Source organism: Aythya fuligula, unplaced genomic scaffold (genome assembly GCF_009819795.1).
Source record: "Aythya fuligula isolate bAytFul2 unplaced genomic scaffold, bAytFul2.pri scaffold_46_arrow_ctg1_1, whole genome shotgun sequence".
Lineage (NCBI taxonomy): Eukaryota > Metazoa > Chordata > Aves > Anseriformes > Anatidae > Aythya > Aythya fuligula.
The window spans coordinates 98416-105974 of record NW_022473989.1 but is presented as its reverse complement, the minus strand read 5'-3'; positions in this window follow the sequence as shown (position 1 = coordinate 105974).

Here is a 7559-nt window from a genome sequence, read left to right as displayed (position 1 = left end):
CATCACTTGTTTGTACACATTATTATTAGTAGTACTATTATCATCATCATCATCATCATCATCATATTATTATTATTATTATTATTATTTTGTCTTATTAAACTGTCTTTATCTCAACTCACAGGCTTCACTTTCCATTTCTCTCCCCCGTCCCAGAGAGGGAGGGGGAGGATGAGCAAACGGCTGTGTGGTGTTTAGCTGCCGGCCGGGTTAAACCACGACACGCCTTTTACCCTAACATAATAATTCTGTGAAGGCATTAATGCTTGATTTAGAACTGAATATGTTGCCCCATATCAATAAGAAATTTCACTTCCATTCCTCCGCTAGCTTCATTATAACCAGTGGAGGATCCGCTAGGGTAGATTCCCCAGGTCCCCGTTATTCCTGTTGAAATCAGGGGTTGATTACCCTAGGAAAAGGCTAGTCAATTTGTCCTCCGAAGCCAGGTCCAAACCGTTTTGTTTTATTTATTTATTTATTTATTTATTTTCATTACACTTCAGAGTTGGTCCAAAAATTCCATAGGGGTTTCTTTTAGACCTTGTTGGAAGCATATTCTCAATTCCCAATTCATCCAGGTTTTAGTATTTACTTAACCGTTCGTAATTTTCAGGATGATTCGGGTCTTAGTGGGGGTCGGTCAGGGGAACGTAATTGTCCACAGTTCCCTGAGCGGTCCCATCGGCAATCTGAGCTCACACATGAACTCAGGTTGTTTTAAGAGTTAACTGCTTTTCTGTTTCTGTGACAACTCTCTCGGACTCATCATGGTCCCTTTGCCCCAAAGGGCTAACACCCACGATTTTAAGATCTCTGCCTCGGGCAGAGGCAGAACTATTAACATTCCTACATCCTCTTTCCCTGCTCATTCAACTTCAAACACCTTCAACACTTTCAACAACCCTTTTAACACTTCCTTTATCTTTCTCCAGCCTGTACTTCTCTAATGCCATCATCAAAGGCTCAGTCAGGGGCCAACTTAATTCTGTACCTTTTCCCACCAAGATGCTGAAACATCAGTATACAACATTTCATCCTGTTCTGCTTCTCCAAAAACAACACTAACTGTAGCAAAATATTATAGTTTAAAGTTCCATTTAGGGGCCACTTTTCTCCACATTCCAGCTTATAAAGTGGCCACCACTGATTACGATATTTTATCAATGTTTTCCTGTTCACACTTCCACCGGCAGATCCTCCAATATCCTTCCAGTGACTTAAAACACATCCTAACACACTTTTCTTTAAAATTTCACTGCTTGTTTGCCCCCCCATTTTCCAGTTTACACTTTCAGAATACACATGTTACTTGCAAAAGCGTATCACAAAACGTATCACTCACAAAAATACGGGCACGCATTATCTTTCAGTAGCGATGTCACAAAGCTACTATTACCAGCAATATTGCTAAAATCACAATAACAATAGTCAGAGTCAAATTCCACATGCGATAAGTCAGAAAACCGAACTGTGTAACACCGTAACGATATCTCTCTTATAACAATGCCACGAACCTACTATTACCACCAGAAAAATAGCCAAAATCACAGTAACAATAACCAAAGTTAAATACCATACTCCATGAGTCAGAAAACCGAAATAGACAACACAATTCCAGATGGACCTTAAAGCGAGCTCTTTCCTTAAGGTCCCCAAATATACTTATGGTGCTTACCACAAAGTATATACCAAACACTGCCTCGCAGAAGATCACCTTCTGACTTACAGACAGTTCCAGATACAGATGGACCCCAAGGTCCCCAGATATACTTGTGGTACTAACCACAAAGTATATACCAAATACTGTCCTGCAGAAGTCACCTTCCGACTTACTGGACAGTCCCAGATGACCGGTCTACCAGAAAACCAAACCAGAATAAAGAATATACTCACTTACAATGATGGGGTCCTTGTCTGCCTCCGCAGTGATCCGGTGAGTCGAGGAGTCCCTCCGGGAAATCCCGGGGGTACCCAAGGGAGTCCTGTTCCCAGCGGGTCCTGCGGTCCGGCAGAGAGGTCGTCCCATCTGGGGTGCCAGATTGATTCAAAGATCGAAGCCGAAATTCCTTTAAGTGGTATATTCTTTATTGCAGCGCTGGATGCACGGGGGATCTCTCCACCTATCGTGCATACCTAAAGCGGAAAGCAGTCTTGAATTTATACAATCAATCTATCAATATTCTACAAGCACCTATACATATGCATTACCTATCCCCGCCTTCCCTCGCTTCTTATGCTAATTAGCCTTTTGGCACCTTGCGCCTGCGTAGAGCCTTCCAAGAATTGTGGGCAGGGGTCTTTGGGACGTGGGCAGGGGTCTTTGGGAGGAAGACCCCGAGTCTTCCTCACAGTGTACTTTTCACCTTTGGTCAGGAATCTGCTGAATTGGCATGTTTCTTAATTGCGAGAGCTGGTTGTTGCCAATTCTTCCGTTTGTTGTATCTTTATAATGAATTCCAATGTCCAGTTTTGAGATTTATAGTCCTTACATTTGTTTCTCTGTCCGTCTGCCGCTTCCTTATCATGAGTTCCAGTGTCTTGTTTCGAGATATACAGTCCATGTCTGGGGATTGTCCTTGCCTCCCCAATGCCTCCCCAATACCTCCTTAATCAGTGATCAGGCTCAAGGGAGACCTTATCGCCCCACTGCCCCACAGATGGTCCCACAGCCGTGCTGCCAAGGCACCACGCATTCAGGGCTGGGTCAAGCTCTTACTGACCGCAACAGGGACAATTGCCATGGAACACAGAATGCAATGCACAGGAAAAATCACACACAACTAGCAACCAAATAACAGTCGTTTTGTAGCCAACTCCCAGGAAGGGTTACAGCTGGGGCTATACAAATATATATCTCACTACACAGACAGAAAATGTGAATATTTCCACCAAGAAAGGCCATACCAGTACAGGTATGATTGGCACAAATTTACCCATTCAAAGATGGATCATTTCAGGGAACAATTTTAACTCTGGTTTTTCTGCTCTAACAGGCAGGAGATGTCAGAAGTCACAGATTTTCTCTGTGCCAGGAGTGAGGGGTGGCATGAGCAGTCCTGGGCAGGGAGGGTTTTGTGGCATCAGGGCTCCATGCAGGACAGAAAATTATGATTTTATTGCTTAAGGTCTGAATGTTACCTACATGTTTTTCAAGCATTTCAAACATTTCACCTCAATCAGCACATTACAGTCAGCTGAAATAGCTGAACAGATCTAATACAATGTGAGAGGTGTCCCATGACATCAAAATTATCATATTTCAGGATGCCTGTTACAGTGGGAGACAAACACTGATCTTCCCCTGCACTGGCATTGCCAGAATTTCTCTCATGCACTGCACTTCATCTCCTCAGTCTTTGAGGTATTTCCACCTGGCCTTATGAAACAGCCCATGCTGGAAGTCACCTTTCCAGCAGAGTGTGTGGACGTGTGCATTTTCTGCTCTTCTGCAGAGTTCCCCTCCACTTGCTCTTGCTCTTTGGTCATTCAAATGCTTCTCATATACCCAGTTGCTCCTAGGGATTTTGGGGAGGTTGAGCTTGCCTGCATTTCAGTAGTCCCTCTCATCATCCCAGTAGTCAACTCTGTATTTCTCTTTTACTTTTCCTATCTCTCTATGTCAAAAATTTCTTGTACAGTCATCCCTTGTGGATGGTGCACCTCGTTGGAGGCAACTTGGAGTTGGCTCACCATTGTGGGCTCTGGTTTCTGTTTATTTCTTTTCATTTTGGTGGTGTTTGTTTCTTTTTCATATATATTTTATAAACACTGAAAACAAATATTTCAGCTATATAGACCTCCTTTGGACGCACATTGGATCCATGACAACTAGAGAATGATGCTAGCACTTCTTTGGAAAACATAAAACGAATGGAAACTAATCTTAAATAAAGAAAATGCTTTCCGTAAAGTGGACATTGAAAACTTCCTCTTTAACTGCATTCTTGAAACCTCACTAATTAACTCTACAAGTCAGGAAGACCGGATGAAAATGGCTGAATGGTAATGAGCCCCATGGTGCACTTGGTGCTGAGTCCATAAACCTCAGGTAGTGAGAGGAGAATGATGTAACTGCAGGAGAAGTTCAAGTCAGAAGGAAACTTTGAAGTGTCTGGGAGCATTAATGGGCCCCAGTGAGGGTCATTACTGACAAAGCCTCCCCATGGACTTGTTAGAGCACACAATTGGAGGCCATGATTGCAGGTAGGCAAAGGCACTGGGCATGAGACTCTGACGCTGAGTAAAGGCCTTGGTTTGTTTGGTGAAGCAGAAAGGCCAAGCCCTGGCCCCCAGCCCCTGGGCAGGGAGGTCCTGTCCCTCACCCATGGCTCAGGGCTCTTCCTGGGGCAGTGGGATGTGGGGTGTGTGATGTTGTGTGAAGGACAATGCTATGACACCTGCTGGCCTCCCCACTGGGTTGCAAGGAGGCAACAAGGCCCCAGAGTCATGAGCACAGCATGTGTCCTCGTGAGCCTCAGTAGCAGAGACAACTGCCATAGCCAGAGGGACAAAGACCATGGTGCTGCTGGGGCCTTGCAGCCTTGCCAGTACACTCTTCTCCACCACAGGCTGTCCTGCACTGTCCAATTCTTGCCCTATTCTCCCTGCAGGCTCTAGGCACCCACTTCACTTCTCCACTTTGCTCTCACCCTGGCATTTCCTTACTTTCACTGATATCTGCCCACCCTCCCTGGCTGTTCTTTGAAACACAGTGGCATGGGCTGACCACAGACTCCTTCTTGGTGATGTCAGGCAGCGCAGCACTACCCTTTCGGTGACATTTCCTCTTCCCCATGCCCACTCTTCACCTTCCAAGCAGCACTTTATCCCACTTTGGACTCTCTCCTGCTATTTGGGATTATCGTGGGTCCGTGCCTAGGATAATCAGTCCCAGGCCTAAGCCGTGTGTTTAGGCCTAGGCCTAAGGAATCAGTCCCAGGCCTAAGCCGTGTGTTTAGGCCTAGGCCTAGGGAATCAGTCCCAGGCCTAAGCCGTGTGTTTAGGCCTAGGCCTAAGGAAGCAGTCCCAGGCCTAAGCTGTGTGCTGGAAACCTCTGGGCTGTTCCCTAGCCAAGGGATGGTGGCAAATCCTGGGAGGGGGGTGACGAAAGAAACGGAGGATGCGGCTCTTCTCCAAAGCTTTCCAAAGTGCCCCACCTTGCCCCATTGTCCCTCAGGAGCGGGCAGGGCACAGAGCAGTGTCCCCCTGCTCTGACAGTCATCCCTTTTCCCGTCTCTCAAGAACTCCCTCGTCAGCCTTTCTGTCTTCTCTGTGTGCAGGCTCTTCAGGTTGCGGGACTCGGGACCTTTGCGGTTCTCCAAGAGCAATTCCACGTCAAGCAAAAGCACACTTTGGAGACAGGAGAGTTTCGGGCTGGAGCTCGCTGGCACCTGACGGGATGTGAAAGTCCTGTCTGAAAACAAAGGGATCCCCTGGATGGCTGCCTCTCCCCTCTCCGAAGCCGACAGTCTGTCCTTCCTTTGGAGAGCGCTGACACCAAGACACGTTGCCCGGAGGGGGAATACCTGTGCAGAACACCTAGGGCCCTCCGCTCCCCCTGCCTCAGCCCCAGGCTGATGAGCTGCACCCCTGGGGACCTTGTCATGAGCTTGGGCACGAGGCATCCGTCGCACCTGACGGCAACCTTGAAGCTGCACGGGAAGCAGACCCCTACGTGCACGGCCCGAGCTAAGCCTGCAGGATTTCTCTGCCTTCAGCCTGTACACAACCTGATCATCCTCTTTTCCTTTTGACTCCCTAGCGCTAGATGCTGGTACCGCAACGGAGGGGAAGGTGCTGGGAATGCTGACGGCAGCAGCGGAGCTCAGAGCAAAGGGGCTGGGAAGCTCTCCCGCTTTCCACCCCTGAATGGAAAATAAAGAGCACAGCCAGACTGCTTGTGTCGCTTCTCTTGAATGCAGCGTCTTGTCTGCGCTAGTCTGTGTGACTTTTTGCCATTCAGGGGATGAAAAGAAATGCTCACCAAAGCACGCACAGGACCTCCTGTGTGATCAGGCTTGTTATAAGTTGCCCCCTTAATTAATTTTCAGAGAGCATTGCATTGATAATAGAAAGGAATTTCTTGAGTAATCAACAGCAAGCAAAACAGCGCTGGGCGGCCGGGGAGTCTCGGCTCCGCCAACGGCGCACACCTCACCCCCGCCAGGGTCCCTTTTTATATCTTGGTAATTCCAGGATTATGCAGCACATCCTGGTATATTCTGCGACTGCGCGCACTGTTGCTAGGGGGTCGTCTCTGTCCCTCTGGTGGTCGTGAAGATGAAGGCCGTAGTCTTCCTCAGCGTTGTGGTTCAACTTCTTTTTTTATTTGGTCATGTTGTCCCAGCGTGAGACAGGAAGGCAGGACGTTGATACACTAGTTTAGCAACTTATCAGGAGATGGTTCCACGAGCTTTGCAGCAGGGTCTTTGAACAAAAGAGGCAACTGAGATGCAGAAGGAGAGAAGGGGAGGGGGTTCTCTTTTTTGTTACATTAAGCAAAACAATTTTCATAGTGCCTAGCCAAGTATTATACAGCTCCTTACTTCAGCAGGGAGCTTTCGCAACTCCCGCTCCTCAAACTCCCGCTCCTCCTTGTTTTTATAATACAAAAGACTATGAACAAACATTTATTGTGTATTACACCTCTGGGGGTCGCCCGTACTGAAGGCTCGTAGTCTTCCTCCCAGGCTTTGTCCTTCGGTCGTTCTTCAGCTTCCCCCCTCTCCTGATTTAGGAGGCTCTGGGCCGAATGTCAGAAAGTTGTGTCTCGTGCAATAGTCAGCAGTTATCTCAAAAAAGCCTCCCCCCATTCTCGTATCTCCCAGACCCGAGTCTCAAGGTTTACCCTTCAAACCCTCTCTCAACACCATTCTTTTGCAAGATCAGCACTCTGTTTCTCTTGGACTTGTGCTTATCCAAGGGTATGTAAGACAGAAGGCCACATTTCATCATGAGGCCCTAGCAGTGTTGCATGTTGGCACGAAGCAGATGAACTTTCCTCCCAAGAAGGGATGAGGCACAAAGCCTTCGTCCTGTCAGCCCCATCTCACAGTCACAGCCAGGCACAAGCGCTCCCCCTCCTCCCTCCCGCTCCTCCCTCAGGGCTCGCCTCTCCCCAGGCTGGGCTCCGATTGGCTGCCAGAGCCGCCAGTCAAAGGGAGCCCCGCCCTGTTCCGGCTGGCTGGGGCTCGCTGCCATGGCAACCGTGCGACCGCCTGAGCAGGCGGGGTGGGCGCCGCCATCTTAGGGGTGCTGGGCAGGCCGGGGCTGAGGGGGGGACCTGGCCGGTGTGCCCGGGGCCCCCCTGCCCGGCCCCGGTGTTGCGTTGCTCGCTCCCTGTGCCTCAGCACCTCGTCTTCCCTTTGCTTTGTGGTGTCCAGTGCACGAGAAGCCCGGCAGGGGCAGAAAGGCGGCCATTTCATTGCAGAAGCAATAGGGCTGGGTGCTCCTGCCATGCTCCTCGTGGCTTGACAGAGCGGCACACTGCCACAGGCACGGGGACAGCCTGGCAGCCTTGTGCCTGGCTGTGACTGTGAGATGGGGCTGACAGGACG